This window comes from Adiantum capillus-veneris, chromosome 14, assembly GCF_014529385.1.
Source record: "Adiantum capillus-veneris isolate H3 chromosome 14, ASM1452938v2, whole genome shotgun sequence".
Classification (NCBI taxonomy): domain Eukaryota; kingdom Viridiplantae; phylum Streptophyta; class Polypodiopsida; order Polypodiales; family Pteridaceae; genus Adiantum; species Adiantum capillus-veneris.
Window position 1 is genome coordinate 151,428,324 of NC_140944.1, and position 16,665 is coordinate 151,444,988.

The following is a 16,665-nucleotide window of genomic DNA, read 5'->3' on the forward strand; positions in this document are numbered from 1 at the left end:
ATTCTTCTTACCGAGCTCTCAAGCGTTAGCCTTCTCGTCCGCCCTTCTCCTTCAGAGCAACAGACACTAATGAAGGCTCATGCTCCACCTTAGAGGGACTCCTCCGAAGCCCCCTCGCCCGACTCCGCTGAGCCCACCATTCGACTTGCTCTTTCACCGACAGAGCAAGCGAGCCTAGCCGCAGAGGTAGAGCGTTTGCAGGCGACCTCGGTCATTTGCAAGATTCTCGGCACCCGACCCAGCAGAGGAGAGCTGCGTGACCTTCTCCAGGTCTGCCTTCTCGCAGAGGTGGGCAAGATCTTGGATATCCAGATTCTCGGACGGGGGTACTATCGAATTCGAGACCTCCGAGATGTCTGCCAAGGTCATAGCTATGAGTCCACTGGCCATCCGAGCATCACGCGCCCACTTTCGACAGTGGCATCATGGTTTTGACCCGTCTTTGGATGTGCTAGTAGAGGAGGCAGACATCCCCATCTCAGTCTGCTTTGCGGGTTTACGGAGTAAGTACCTACCACTTCTCTCCAGGATTGGCTCCGTCATCGAGACTGTCCTGGAGACACCTCATACGGCAGCATCAGTAGCTGCCAAGGCGGCTGGCATCCCCTCAGTTCGAGTTTTGGTCAAAGATACCCACACGCTCCGAAAGGTCATCCTTCTACCTCGGGTGAGTGGGGGTTGGTTTAGCCAGAGTGTGGAGTACTCGGGTCTCCCGAACCAGTGCTTCATTTGCAGACAGATGGGCCACCTAGCGAAGGCCTGTCCACGGAGGAGGCCACGACCTGCACCTTAGCCTCAGCCCCAGCCTGCCAAGGCTGGGCCGCAGCCACAGCCTGCGGCACAGAGCACAAATTCAGAGTCACCCTCCGAGCTTGGGGCTCCAGCGGAGGAGGGGTGGCACCAGGCCCGTGGCCGTCGACGCCAGGGGCCACAACGACAGCCTAGCACTCAGAGTGGCCCTCAAGTGCCTACTCAGCAGCAGTGGGTTCCCACGGAGAACCGCTTTGGTCCTCTTGAGCAGGAGGAGCCCCCTACGCCAGCCTCCACCTCCGCTTCACCCTCGCCAGCCGCCCCCCCTTCAGAGTTCCCCTCCTCCTCCTCATCCCCCCCCCCCCCCCCCCCCTCGTCATGTGCTCGACTCCCCCCCGCCTCGCCTCTCTACCTCTTTCGCCCCACCCCGCTTTTCCTCCCCTCCGCCCTCCCCCAGCTCCCTCTCCCCCCCTTCTGCTCCAATTCCACAGTCGACTCAGGAGGTTGGTCCCTCGCCGACGGCTAGGAGATCTCTGGGCAGTGCCTTTGCCACGAGTCGCCTGGCGAGAGAAGGTCAACCCTTCTTGCGGCCCCCTCTGCAGATTCAGACATCTTCCCTTGCAGCTATCCCTCGTGGTCTGACGAGCATTGACCTCCGACGCCGTTGGTATTTCTTCGACTACGGGTTCACTCGCTTTCTCGGCGATTCCGCAGTCGACCATGAGGCAGCCTGCTTCAGGGTCCATGCTTTGTTCCTCGCCGCTAGGGGGACAGAGGCCTTGGACTCGGCAGTTGGTTTCTGCTTCCCCCTCTGTGGTAGGACTGAGACAGAGTGGTCCCTCGACTCAGTGATGGGATGGCTGCATACACAGGTTCTCAAGTTCTCTCACCACATGGGAGAACTTGGAGTTACAGATTTGCTGCACACTTTGTGGCCACTGGCCAAGTTTGCGGTGACACCCCAAGACTCAGCAGGATGTAGGCACATTGTGGTGTACTTTTTTGCTGATACGCAGTGTTTGCCTTGCTATGTATACATTCATGAGGACTCCTGGACAGAGGAGGTTGCTTTACGCACGGCTCGCTCTGCTTAGGCTTGGGCTAGGCACTCACTACAGTCTCGCCTATCTAGAGGACGCTCGGATGCGGATTACTCCCCATCCAAGCAAGCCTCGAAGATAGCCCGTCTTGCTACTGTGGCACCATCTGTTCTCTCTCGCTCCCCATGAGGATCGTCTTGTGGAACGTGCAGGGACTAGGTGGGCCCGAGTTTCCGCGACAGCGGGGCCGATTGCGTCAGGAGCTTCAGCATTGCCTTGTGGGAGGAGAGATTGATCTCCTTATGCTACAGGAGCACCATCAGTTTGAGAGCCGCATTCGGCGATGTGGTCAGATTTTGCGTGGACGATATGATACCTTTTGGTCAGCTGCTTTTGGACGTTGAGGCATCCAGGGTGGGGTATGTATGACTATTGCGGACTCATTGCAGCAGGGCATTGTGGGCAGAGGGATTATTGTGCCCGGTAGGGCTCAATGGATTACTATGTAGGTTCAGGGTGGCCTTGTGGGCTTCCTGAACATCTATGCGCCCAATGTGGCGAGTGCTTGTGCAGAGTTTTGGTCACAGATTGTTGATTCTTTTCCACAGGTTGACCTTTGGTGTTTCGGAGGGGACTTCAACATGTTGGAGGACCCGTCCGACAGGATTGGAGGCAGCCATGCTACTGTGCATGGAGTCGGTTAGCAGCCTGGGAGAGGTTGTGTATGATTTTGAGGGTCTCGGATACATGGCAGCACTCTGGCTTTGTGAGGCCTCCAGAGAGTCTTGCCTTCTCTAGGTCGGACCGCACAGTGGGAGGAGTGAATCTATCGCGGATAGATCACTTCTACACTAGTGACCACTTCAGTGACTTGGGGGGGTCAGTGGGCATCCTGGCAGGGACATCCTTCTCAAACCATGCACCAGTGATCCTCACAGTGGCAGACAGGCAGAGGAGTGGGAGCACGACGCTTCGCATCCCGGAGCGGGTGTTGTTGGACTCACCACTCAGAGAGAGGGTAGAGGCTCTTTGGACAGAGAGCATGGACAGCCATGCTCTACCTGTAGACAGAGTGGCCTTAGACCTGGGTCAGCTTAGCCACTTTTTTCTCGAGGAGTCTCCGGCTCGACGGACTGCAGCGAGAGAGGAGCAGCGTCGCAGACGAGGCATTGCCTAACTACAGAGGATGTAGGAGGAGCATCCAGACATTCCATGGTTGGAGGAGCAGTTACAGCAGGCTCGACAGGAGCTTGCTTGCACAGAGGAGAGGCGTCATGAGTTTGCCTTTCATCGACAGGCATCTCAGTGGACTCAGGTGGGAGACAGAGTGACAGATGTTTTTTTTGAGACAGTGGGACCTCGGCACTCGCCTGCCAAGGTCAATCAATTGAGGAGACCCGATGGGTCAGTTGTTTGTGAGCCCGAGGATATGCGTGCAGTTGCTATTGACTTTTACCGTGAGTTAATGTCGGCTGAGCCTCAGTCAGAGAGGAAGGATGCATGCAGGGAGCAGGTTTGGGCACAGATGCCTTGTCTTGTGACTGAGGAGCTGCACACGGCTCTTAGGGCCCTCCCTCGTGGTAGCTGTCCATGTGAGGATGGGCTGACTCCCAGCTTCTTCTTGGAGTACTGGGACCTGTGTGGCCCAGATCTTTGTAGTGCCTTTCAGTACATTCTGCACACACGAGTGATGCCGGATAGCATGAGTGAGGGCCTGATTTACCTCATTCCAAAGGAGGGTGGCTCCTTGGATGAGATTCGACAGTGGCGCCCCATCACCATTTTCAACTCAACCTACAAAATTCTTGCCGAGGCTCTTAGTTTGAGGATTCAGCCACTCTTGGAGAGCCTTATACATGGGACTCAGACAGGTTTTCTCAAGGAACGCAGTATCCTTGACAACATCTTGACTTTCTGGGAGGCTTCTGCCCTGGCACGGCTCCGTGGGGAGGACCTTGTGATTCTTCTTCTCGATTTTGAGAAGGCATACGACAGAGTTTACTTGGACTTTCTAGAGGGCACTCTACGCAGGATGGGCTTCTTAGATGCTTGGATCAAAGGGGTGTCAGCTTTGTACAGACAGGCTTACAGTCAGGTGCTTTTGGCAGGAGGTAGAGGTGAGCGCTTCATGCTCACACGCTCGGTCAGACAGGGCCGTCCTCTTTTCCCCTTTCTCTTTCTGTTCTATGCGGAGGCGATGAGCAGATTTTTGGTGTCACAGCAGGTTGGCCTGAGGGGCTTAGCACTCCCCATACGGGGAGATGAGCTTCTGGACGCTAAGTTTGCCGACGACTCGGCCAATCTACACAGATGTGAGCAGGATTTGGAGACGTTCTGTTGTGCATCGGGCGCACTGATCAACTGGAGAAAGACAGCGGTTTTCTCGGGTGGCAGTGCTCCCTTGCCTGATTGGATGCCAGGAGAGGGTTTCAGGTGGATTCCTCCAGGGACTGCAGTTTGGTACTTGGGTTGTCACGTTGGTGTGGACATGTCCCTCGAGCAGCAGATTGCTCCTCTTCTCCTGTCCATCAGGGGAAAGCTGTTACATTGGAGCTCAACACGACTTTCGCTAGCTGGTAGAGTAGTAGTTGCCAACCAGGTGTTGTTGGCGACTATGTGGTACATCACTTCTTGCTGGATCTTCTCGAGTTCTTGTATCAGCCAGGTAGAGAGGCTGATCAGGAACTTTCTTTGGTCAGGACGTGACACTCAGATTGCCCGAGCCAAGGTGTCTTGGTCGGTCATCACACTTCCTTGTTCTTAGGGAGGGCTTGGGATCATTGATCCAGCACAACAGAGCAAAGCCCTTCTTGGGAAGTTCGTCGTCAGAGGACTTCTTCCAGGCGAGGAGCCCTGGAAGGAGTTCTTGCTGCAGAGGCTTCGTGCCAGGGTGCCTCAGTCAGGAGGCCCTTGGCAACCTTCGACCATATGGATCTTTACAGAGTTGCGCCGAGTTGGTCTGAGCAGGAGACTGAAGGACCGATTCGTTGTGAGTTTGCTTCGATCTTGGGAGCTCTTACGGCGTGGCCTAGAGCAGAGACAGCCGACTTGCACGGAATGGCGCCTACGACAGCCCCTCGTCTGGAACCCCATGGTTAGCACTCAGAGAGGCCACGTGGTTGGGAGTCGGCCTCATGTTTCTTGGGGTCCCATGGCAGCAGGTCCAACGCGCTCTCTAGGTGACTGGCTAGAGTTCACAGGTTTGTTAGAGGAGGTGCAGGGTGTCCAGCTCTACAGGGCATGCGAGGGGTGCAGACCATGTGTCAGGACATCTCATAGTCAGTTCCAGCTGAGTGGCTCACGCCTCTCGAGCTAGTAGCACCCCGGTGGATGGGAGCCTTCACACGACTGGAGGTTCTCATTTCAGTCAGGGCTTGCTCTGTCCCAGCCCTGTTCTTCGAGCTTCAGGGTGGGAGACGATTACAGTGAGTTGCAGTAGAGGCCCCGCAGGTAGCAGAGTGCTGTTTCCAGAGGATTCGAGTTGTGGGCATCTGTGGGAGGACCTGCGTCAAGGACCCTGACCCAGCAGCTCTTGAGACTGGACACTGGAGGCTATGGGCTTGGGAGTGTTGTCCACTAGCACGAGTACAGTGGGATCCTTGTGAGTGGCTATGGAGGGACCCCTTCTCTTCTGCAGACCGCCAAGGAGTCCCCTTCTTTCAGTACACTGTTCGGCTTGGACGTCATATACTTGCAGCACAGAGAGAGGCCCGCCCCGCTGCATCACGTCATTGGCAGGAGGAGGGCCTCACAGTCGAGTTCTTGGCAGCCTTTTGGCAGAGGCTGTGGGACTCCAGACAGCCGAGGCGCGTCACTTTGTTCTAGTGGCTGGTTGCACACAGAGCCACAGCCGTAGGGAGCTGGCTTGTGCATAGTGGTCTTTCGGTCGCATGTGCAGCCTGTGACCAGTTGGTGGAGAGTCAGCGTCACTGTCTTTGGGACTGTCCCTCGGCCCAGCAGGTGTGGCTACGAGTTCTTCGGCTGATGCTTGCCCTCTCCATGGCTCGATAGTACACTTGGGGGGCAGCGGCTTGGTCTACCCTCACGGGCCCGGCACTTCAGTTTGAGCTATCTTCCACCAGCAGGATGATAGTGATGCAGGGGGGCGACCTACACTCCAGCTTGCTACAGAGCTTACTCCACAGGAGTGGTGCAATGAGAGAGGAGTGTTCGGAGCTCGTCAGTGGCCTAGCTCTCTGGTTCATCTGGCGGGCCCACTGTTTCCGCATTTTTGAGGCTCGCCCTGTGCCACTAGCAGAGACTGTTCGTGACTTTTGGCTAGAGCTGATCCATACCCTCAGAGGACAGCTTGAGGGACTATAGGGCAGCTTCGACCGCATGAGGGAGCGCCGCGAGGCTTTCCTTTGACTCTGGCGCCTTGGACCTTTCTACACCATAGTCCAGGGGGTGCTCAGATGACACTACTGTCCACCTGTGTGGCTCTTCCCTCCTCCCATCTCTTGATTTAGCCTCATTGTATATATGCTGCTTTTTCATTGGGAGAGTCTCCCCATCATGCTTGTTGTAGCCCTCTCTTGCAGAGGTGGATGTAGCCCTATGGCAGTTTTCATTAACTAATAGAAGGATCTTTTTCTCGGAAAAAAAAAAGAACCCTGTTCTCAAATTACTCCCACCCTTGGAGAAGAGTTTTCATCCTTGGTAACAGAAGTGGAAAATCGTCTTTCAATCACATTGATGTTCTCTTCTCGACGTGTAGATCCTGCGAACAGTCTCATAAAATTGTCGGTACTAATCCTGTTAGGATTCTAGCATAGTCACAAGGGACGCGTCTCGCGGAGATGGGACGGGGCTCAAATGGATTTTTAGTGTACAAAAGAGACCAGGACGGCAAGTGGGGATGGGAAGCCCAAAATGGGCTTCCCCTTTGACTATGGTATCTAGGAAGAAAGGGAAAACTGGCTATGGAAGTCGATGAAGCATGTCCACCTAGCACACAGAGCCACATGTACGTGACATCCCCTCCTGCTTAAGTTGAGGTACGGGTACTGATCTGCATGGCCTCCCTTGTACGAGGCTAGCAAATCTAGGTAGTCGGTGAAAAATTCCTCATTTTGTTTGAGTGAGTTTCCATTTGTTTGAGTGAGATTGCCACGCAGATTGCACTGAGGGGCACCCACACTGTAGAGAGCATGACACATTATCCGCGCTACAGGTCTTCTCATTTTGGCGATCACGGTGGGACCTCAATTGAAGTCTCACTCTGTTGAGTAGCTGGTTTTCTTCGCTTCGCTTGTGCAGCTTGTTGGTCTGGTCCAGTTTCACCCTTGCCAGCTTAATCTAGCTGGTCTAGTCTCTCGCCTTGCTGGTCTGGTCCTCTCTCGCCTTGGTCCCGTTTCACCCTTGACAGCTTAATCTAGCTGGTCTAGTCTCTCGCCTTGCTGGTCTGGTCCTCTCTCACCTTGGTCCACCCAGTCCTCGTCCTGGTCTAGTCCTCCTCGTCCTGGTCTAGTCCTCCTCGTCCCTGGTCTAGTCCTTCCTCGTCCTGGTCCACGCCAAGTGGTCTAGTCACTCGCCCTGGTTTAGTAGAGTCTAGATCAATGTTCAGCCAAGTGAAGGTCGTCTTGCCCAAGTGAAGGTCTTCTTGCCCAAAGCTTGGTGGGGTTGGCGGTTACTGCATGACACATACAAGGAGGTCATTGGAGCGTCAGTGCACTACTGAGTCCTCTGAAGTACTACCACAGACGGCGTCAACCCTTGGTGACCAGTAGAAGCATATTAACCCCATCACCCATACCTACTCATACGGCTACCTCCATTCCTTCAACCGGTTCTACAACCTCCAGGTCACCTTCTCCGGTAAGGCTCTCCCCCATTTTGTTACAGCAAGCTAGTGACCAACAGACTCAGGAGCAAGAGGCCATGGAGGAGCTCACAAGTGTTCTTGCAAAGGCGAACATCAAATTCCCTACCTCTAAGGGTCTCTCCACAGAGGATGCAGACGACCATGCTCGGAGGTTTGTCTCTCTTTGCAGAGGTCATGGCCTCAACAGAGAAGACGCATACTTGGTGCTCTTCCCGTCCACCTTGGATGGTCTTGCAGATAAATGGTACAGTCAGTTTGTTGAAAACCACTTTACTACTTGGACCATGTTAAGACAGTAGTTCTGTGAAGCTTTCCGACCAGGGGATTATCAAGAGAAGATTCTAGATGAGTTGGCCAACCTGTTCCTCCAGCCCAAGGAGACATTTGCAGAGCTCATGACCAGAACAAAGTCCCTGGTCGCCAAGCTGCCTCACCAACCAGGGGAATTCATGGTGAAGAAGTGGGTAGAGAAGGCTCTGCCTAAGACTTCTCAACAAAAGCTCAAAGAAAGCCTCCGTTCTTAAGCCAATCTGGAAGACTTTTTTGCTACTGCTACTAGAATAGAGGGAGCAAGAATGCAGTTCACTGACTCTCCTCAGTTAGATACTGCCCCTGTACTCGTGGACAGTCCATCAGACCCCTTGACTTATTTACGAAGGGAACTGGAAGCCCTAAAGTTACAACGGGCCCTTCAAGAAGAGAGATCCTTCTCTCTCAGATAGGAGAAGCCTCCACATCAAGAGGCTTATGATCAACTTAAAAGAGAGTTAGAAGAGCTCAGGTCTCAGTAGGAGACTAAGGATATGGTGTGGTGTAGTTCATGCGGCTCTCCAGGACACCCTCCACAGGACTGTCCCCTTCGCTCTTATTGCCACTTCTATGAAAAATCGGGTCATGAAGATAAGGATTGCTACTATATAAAGGGATTGCACAAAATACAGCAAAGTCTTGGTCCTACTCTCCAACAGGGGTTAGCACCAGCATCCAACATGGTTTCCCACTACGGCCATCCCAACTACATGCCACCTTTGCTCAATACCCCTGCTGTCCAAGGTATGTCAAGTACTTTCCCGACTTAAAGTTTTTATAATGCTAATGTCCCTGTTTCGTCCTTCCAATCGGCCCATACTCTGCTACAGATGCGGAGAATATGGGCATTATCAGAGCAAGTGTCCTTTACCTGAGGGGTCCCCTTCTTGTCGTCATTGCCCTGATTCGAAGGATCACTACAGTAAGGATTGTCCCACGCAAAGGGCATCCACGTCTTCAGGCTCGACTCAGAACCAGCAAGAATTCACCTTCCCGAAGATAAACTTGATTACTGTGAACACCGTGCCTCAACCATCACCTGCTACTCATGTGGTTAAGCCACTACAAGTGGAGGAGCCTGCTGGGGTCCTTACTCGGGCACAAAGAGCAGCTGTTGGTCTCAGTCTGCCCACAGGTCCACCTCGCCAATCCCCACTTCCTTAATCTGGTCTACCTATACCAAAGGACGAGTCCTTCAAAATTGCTCAGAGCAAACCAACTTCCCTGTTATCTAACATTGATGGAGCCTTCTTGGAAGCAGTGGCTGAATTGGAACAGATTAAGGTCCCAAAGGGAGCCCAGTTCGAAGGCGCCAAGCCCACAACAGAAGCCATTTTGAAGAATACTTTTCAACAGGTGTCACTTTACGACATGCTAAGGCTCGACGCAACACTCAGAAGTGACACCCTGTCAGTCATTTAGTCTCTGTACCTTGGGGTTGGGCCTAGTGGCGGGCACCTCCCTGTACAACCCTCAGAGTCTTATTTGATTTCCTATCCAACTGCTCCCCTCACCGATTATAAAAGTCCTCGTCTCACTGTATCTATTCTTGGGCACGAGCTATCCGGCGTCATCGTTGATGGTGGATCTGGAATCAATTTGATGCTCGAATTCACCATGATGGCCTTAGGTCTACAGCCTACCCGACCTGCTTCTTTCACTGTTACATTGGCCGATCAAAGAACAGTCTAGCGAGTGGGCATAGTCGACAAGGTGCCTCTGAAGGTACAAGATTTCACTTTTAACTTGGATTTTGTGGTAGTTAATCTTCCCCAGGTAGAGGGAGGTTATCCCTTGCTGATTGGTAGGCCATGGTTGCGACATACGAAAGCACTTCACGATTGGGGAAACGACGCCATGTGGATGCATACTCCTGGCTCTCCAATGCAACAAATTCGTCTTGAAGGAGGTATGGATCCGGTCGTTCAGTATAGCTCTTTGTCAGTAGTTTCCAACCCTGACTTGGAGCAGCCGGTGCCTCCTCATGGGTGCGATGAAGACTTACTACAGTGATTAGAAGCCCATCTTGTACGCAGCCTCGCCCACTGCACCGCCTGACCTAGTCAGAGAGGTCAACCTAGGCGGCCCTGACAACCATCAGCCCATCTTGTTAGCCGCTTGGTTATGGGATCACCCCGCTCTACTCGACCAGGTAATCTCTTTCATGCGCTCTTTCAAGGATGTGTTTGCCTGGTCTTACCACGATTTGGAAGGAATCCCAGCAGAGCTAGGAGTCCACACAATTCCTCTGGTTGAGGGGGCTAAGCCGGTCAGAGCACAGGCTTACAAACTGAATCCCAAGTATGCAGAAGCAGTCAAAATCGAGTTGGAAAAAATGCAAGAAGCAGGTATTATTGTACCAGTAGAGCACTAAGAATTGTTGTCCCCTATGGTTATTGCCCCAAAGAAGCAGTCCAACAAAATTCGAGTTTGCGTCGACTACCGGGCTCTGAATAAGGTCACAATCCCGGATGGATTTCCGACCCCTTTCACTGAGAGAGTCCTCGAAGATGTCGCTGGCCATGTACTGTATAGTTTTATGGACGGGTTCAGCGGCTACAAATCAGTTAGGAATACATCTTGACGACCAAGTCAAAACAGCTTTTGTGACTCCCTACGGTATTTTCATCTACACTAGAATGTCTTTTGGGCTTAAAAATCCACCGCCTTCTTTTAATCGCATAGTATATCTCATCTTTTGTCCTCTGCTTACTGATCACCTTCGCATATTCATGGACGACTTTTCCACCTTCTCGGGTGCTCAATGTTCGACCCCAGTAGAAAATCTAAAGGAGCATCTTGCTCAGCTCTCTGCAGTCTTCCTCAGGTGCAGAGAGGCACGTTTGAAGCTCAATCCGAACAAGTGTCATTTTGTGGTGACCGAGGGCACACTATTGGGCCATGCGGTGTGTGCTCAAGGTTTAGCACTTGACCCAGAGAAGATAGTGGCCATCTTGAAGTTACCTCCTCCCATAAATCCCAAAGGTGTTCAGAGCTTTGTGGGCCACACCGGCTATCATCGCAGGTTTATACATATGTATGCACAAGTGGCTCAACCATTGACCCAGCTCACCAGTGCTTCTATTCCCTTCCATTGGTCAACACCCGAGGCTGAAGCATTTGCATACCTCAAAAAACGCCTCACTGAAGCGCCCTACCTTTTCATGTGCATATAGATGCCAGTCTGCTACCTGTGGGTGCTGTGCTGGCTAACTCAGCCTAGCAAAGAGTTCAACTTGGATTGCCCTGTACATTATGCAAGTCGCCTGCTCACCAAAGCAGAGCGCAACTATAGCACCACAGAGAGGGAAGGTTTGGCTAGTGTATGCTCTACAAAAATTTCGTCACTATTTGCTAGGGGTCCACTTCACAATTATTACTGATCACCATGCCTTGCGCTATCTGCTTAATAAGCCACAGGCCGCAGGTTGAGTATGGCGATGGCTCCTCCTATTCCAAGAGTTTGATTTTGAAGTGGTACTCCATCCTGGTAAGCATCATGTAATGGCTGACCACCTCTTAGCAAAGAGTTCAACTTGGATCGCCCTGTACATTATGCAAGTCCCCTGCTCACCAAAGCAGGGTGCAACTGTAGCACCACAGAGTGGGAAGGTTTGGCTATAGTGTATGCTCTACAAAAATTTCGTCACTATTTGCTAGGGGTCCACTTCAGAATTATTATTGATCACCATGCCTTGCGCTATCTGCTTAATAAGCCACAGGTCGCAGGTCGAGTATGGTTATGGCTCCTCCTATTCCAAGAGTTTGATTTTGAAGTGGTACTCCGTCCTGGTAAGCATCATGTAATGGCTGACCACCTCTCTCGCATTCACACAGGTGAAGAAGCTATCGGGATTGCGGATGACTTTCCAGATAGCAATCTTTTTAAAATAGATACAACACCGGAATGGTACGGCGAGGTCTTACATTTTCTATCTACTGGGCTGTACCCAGAGAAGGCATCTCCACTGCAGAAGAGGAGATTGCTGTTGAAGTCCAGGCTTTTCACCTCATGAGGTGGAGCATATTCTGGAGGATGCCCACAATGGTCCCACTGGTGGCCATTACCCTGGTCACATCACCGCCCAAAAGATTCTACAGAGTGGTCTATGGTGGCCCTACGTTTTTAAGGATGCAATAGCATATTCTAAGGTTTGTGATGTGTGCCAACGCTCTGGGCCGAAGCCAAGTAAGCAATCCAACCGTCCTCTGCAGGTCTCGATGGCGTGGCTATCTTTTGAGAGATGGGGCTTGGACTTCGTGGGTCCAATATATCCCCCGGCTCAACCAGGTAATCGCAAATATCTGCTAGTGGCTACAGACTATGCAACAAAGTGGGCAGAGGTACTGGCGACAGTAGATTGCATTGGCAATATAGTAGCCAAATTTTTATATGAAAATATTTTATGCAGATTTGGATGTCCCTTAGAGATCACCAGTGATAGGGGCAGTCATTTTGTCAATGACATGATCTCAACTGTGCTGGCCAATTACAAGATTTTTCATTGCAAGTCGTGCTCTTATTACCCGAGAGCCAATGGGCAGGCCGAGAGCACCAACAAGGTTCTGATCGCCCTCCTGCGGAAAGCATGTCATCTCCATCCAGCATCGTGGGCTCAGGCTGTGCACAACACTCTTTGGGCATACTGCACATCTTTCAAAGCAACAACGAATCATACGCCTTTTCAACTCGCTTTCGGTTTGGAAGCCATAGCTCCATTTGAGTTCAACTCCGGATCCCCTAGGGTGGGCAGTCTGCGTGCAAGTTGGGGCATGGAATCTGCTTCTATATCCCGTCTCACCTCATTGGATGAAAACCGCCGTTTAGCTTCACATGCTGTGCAAGCGGAGCAACTTCGTCGCAAAGCGTGTAATGATCGCCACCTCAGAAATAACGCAAGGCACACTCGTGCTACTCTATCAGGCAAAATATTTGAAAAAAGCAAAGAAGCTGGTTCTAGCTTGGCAAGGGCCCTTCGTGGTGGAAGAGATTTTACCATAGGGGGCAATCCAGTTAGTCACTCTAGAAGTCGTTCCCTTGCCACTGGTAAACGGATCAAGGATTAAGTGCTATCACTCGCCCTATTTATATACGCATCTACTGATGATAGCTATCCCAACACCATATGATTATTCCCTCAGTTCGGTATTTCTCCCTGGCTTACCATTTTTCCCTCTTCTCAAATCTTCCTCATGATAGCTGGTATCTTTCAAAACTCCCCTTGTTTCAATGCATGCATCAGTTACTCTTGTTCTGTCTTTGTCTCTGCCCCCCCTCTGTAATTTCCGAGGTTCAAGTCTCATCGAATAGATCTTTTGATTATTGGATATTGTTCGGCGATTAAACGAGCTCAACTGCATCTCTCTTTTCCGTCTCTAATTTTTACATGCACTCTCTTACCATCAAATCTCTCTCTTTGCTTTCTGGGACTATCTCTTGTAAACGACTCCTCAAATTGATTCAATACTGATGTTTTCCTCCTTTCAATTGGTTATCTGTTCCCTCTCGTTCACACACGTGCAAGGTGAGATTCTCTAGGGTGGGAATTTCAACACATCTTTCGATAGCACCCACCAGGTCAATAGCCCGTTCTGGTTAATGAAACCCCATAGCCGAAAAGATAAGGCCTAAATGTTATTCTCTATCTCTGACAGCATTTATATATGGCTCTCTATCTAGGCCTTGTTCTTTCTTTTCCCCCGCACTGTTCTTGCTTAATGAGCCCCTTGTCATCTCCTCCTACTGACCGCAAGGGGCAGAAACAAGCACAGAGTTCCCATCCTGAACATGCTTGAATGCGTCTTTTTGCCATGTCTCATGTTTTATATCACCTAACAATGCCTTGTAGACATCCACATGGAGGTCTTCTTTAGATGAAATGGCACTTCTTACAGCAAAAAGGCATCTTCATACCGTTTGCTGCCCACCAATTTCCTTACATTTTCAATAAGCCTCATCTCATAACTGCTTTTTGTCGAATGTGGCTGCCCCCTGGATATTGATTGTGTGGATTGGTTACCTCAATCCTCTTTTGAAGCCACAGAAACCTCACCATTCACCACTAATTTCCCTCGCCCTCGCCCCCCTCTCCAAAGCTCGCCCTAGTCCCCTGTCAACCCTTCGCCCTCGACATTCCCCTGTCGACCCCTCTCCAGCCCTCGCCTTCCCCTATCGACCCCTCGCCTCCCTCTCGAGCCCGAGCCCGAGCCCCACCCCCCCTATCGCCCCCTTCCCTCGCCCCTCCCTATCGAGCCCTTGCCCTCCCCTCTCCAGCCCTCGCCCTCGCCCTCGCCCTCGTCCCCACCTATCGAACCCTCGCCCTCCCTTATCGAATTTGCCATCCTTTCTCTTGACACTAGCTTCCTCTCCAGCCTTCAAATTAGCCCCCTGTCGAACCCGCACCTCTGCCATACCTGGCGAGTCCTCGCCCACTTTCTCCCGCAGATCTGGATTCTGGCTGGGCCTCCACTATCGAAGCTACATCAGCCGGTCTGCCCCAATTGAGGAAGGTGTTAATCAATTATTGAGAAAGGCGTTAATCCACCGTTTTCTCTCTCAGCAGAACAGAACAGCAACATAACCGATAGAAAGAGGCTTTAACAGAACTGCAATTTTTGGGATTGAATTGCAATTGTGTGAGAGACACAAGGATGTATGTACTGATGTATGTGATTCACTAGGGATATTGTCCAAGTATGATCTTTGGAATCCAACAAATCCACTCTGCTGCATTCAGTTTGATATAAGCTATTGGGTTGTATAAAAGAGACTACTACAGTGTATACAGTCGGCAACAAATTGCTATGGCAGGCGGAAAAAAAATTGTTGCCTAGGAAAAAGGCTCAACCACACAGAGAGGAAATTGATGCAATTGACGAAGAATCAGAACATACCAGCCATGGGGTCACTGACATGTCTTCTAGTGCTCCATCCGACAAAAGTTACAAGGCCTTGACGTCAGAGGCAGAGTCCAGCTCGAACGTGGATAGTGATAGCACTTCCAACGGCAGCTCAAGTGATCAGGAGAAAGATCCAAAAGGAAAACGAAAAATCATGAGTCATGTAATCAGTCATGAGGTTGCAGTTTTCACTAAATTTTCACATGCAGCTGCCCAAACCATCGCTGAGAGATATTCTCTCACAGGCCCAATTGGATACCTTGGATATCAAATCACTAGCTGAAGCTATCCTCCCAGATAACATACCTGTCGGCATGGTTCATCAGATGTTGAAGAATTTCCCAAAAGTTAGAGGTCACACTTTGACAGCTACACGTATAGGAAATGCAATGGGGATGACAAACTTTCCCTCCTTGCAGCCTAGTACCCGGTCTTACTCAAAGCTCTCCAAGGCTGATACCATAAAGGCATGCAAGGCATTGTTCGAACCCGATCATCCTGAGCTGCAGCATCACAAAGCTCTCTTAGCAGCTTTCAGATATTACTTTTTGGTGCGAGATGCGCAAGGAGCAAAAGGAAAAGTAGACGTGCCGACCACATTCCCACTATGTGATGGTCTTTACTGCTTGATCAAGAACATTCCTTGTGGATTTCATCAGATTCTGGGCGAAAAGGTTTAGAGCACAAGTATAGTCATCTCAATCCAGCTTCCAATGTTTTGCAGCGCCACTATTGACCTGGGTGATCAACATCCGTATCTACCCTTTGGAAGTGGATAAGGATACAACAGTACCACTGCAAGTGAAAAGGAAATCTCTCGGCACAGATGCTCAGAAGAAGAAACAGAAGAAAAGAGTCAAAGTGATCAAAGATACGGCAGAGACACTACGACCTCTGCCATTTTCAGAGAGTCAGACTAGGGTGACAGTTCCTCCAAGACGTTCTTCTTCTCACCCCGTTCCCGTCTTTACAGTGCCAGAGGCCGTTGTGAGCTCCGATGTTTTTAGTACGCCCACTCCTGCTACTGAAACGGTATCTCTTCCACAGGTATCTCTTCCCATTGCTACCATTTATACTACTGCCAATATTACAACACCATTCTCGGCAGCACCTATGGTACCCTCGTCATTCTCTCCCATCTCCAGCTCACCCATTGAACCCGCTACCATCGTCACCCCGATCACACCTATCACCCCGACCACTGCAGTGCCTCCGGGTAACCCTACTACTACTACGCCTCCAGGTGCTACTACTGCTTCCTCTAGTGGAGATGACTCTTCTTCGTTGTTCGAAGAAAATCTACAGGAGTCAAGAAATGCCATAGCCATGATTGAACTTGGTGCAGAGAAACTAGCAGCCACCCACTAGAAGCACTCGGCCACATATGCAGCCATGGAAGGCTGCTTGCGAGTTGCAGAGAGTGCCATAGCGGATAGAGATGCTACAATTTTTGCCTTGCGTCAGGCTCTGCACTTAAAGACACAGATTATTGATGACCTCAGAGCTCAAATGCAAGGATTTCGGGACATGCTAGTCCAAGGGGACATGCATTTTCAGCAGCACCCTCAGCCTACCATGCGGTACGGGTGGGTTCATCCAGCTAGATCAGTACAGCCGACTATGGGCTATGCTGAGTACAATCATCGACAGTTTGGGGGAGGTACAGCTTCACAGCAGCAGTTTGACTACTACGCTCAGGGAATTCAGCAACCTGGCACTCTTGGCTCCGTACCGCATATGTCATCCTCCCAGACGGTTCTCTGTGATGGCTATGCAGGCGCACATAGACATGGGTGTTTGAGTCGGAGGCCTCAGTACACTTCAAGTCAGGTACTCCCATTC

At 51.1% G+C, this 16,665-nt stretch overlaps 1 protein-coding gene across 5 annotated transcripts in view; it reads left to right on the forward strand.

Annotated features, from left to right (window-relative positions):
- The window catches only part of FANCM (DEAD/DEAH box RNA helicase family protein), a 207,891-nt gene that overhangs the window by 177,614 nt on the left and 13,612 nt on the right, over nucleotides 1-16,665 (forward strand). The window lies entirely within an intron of this gene.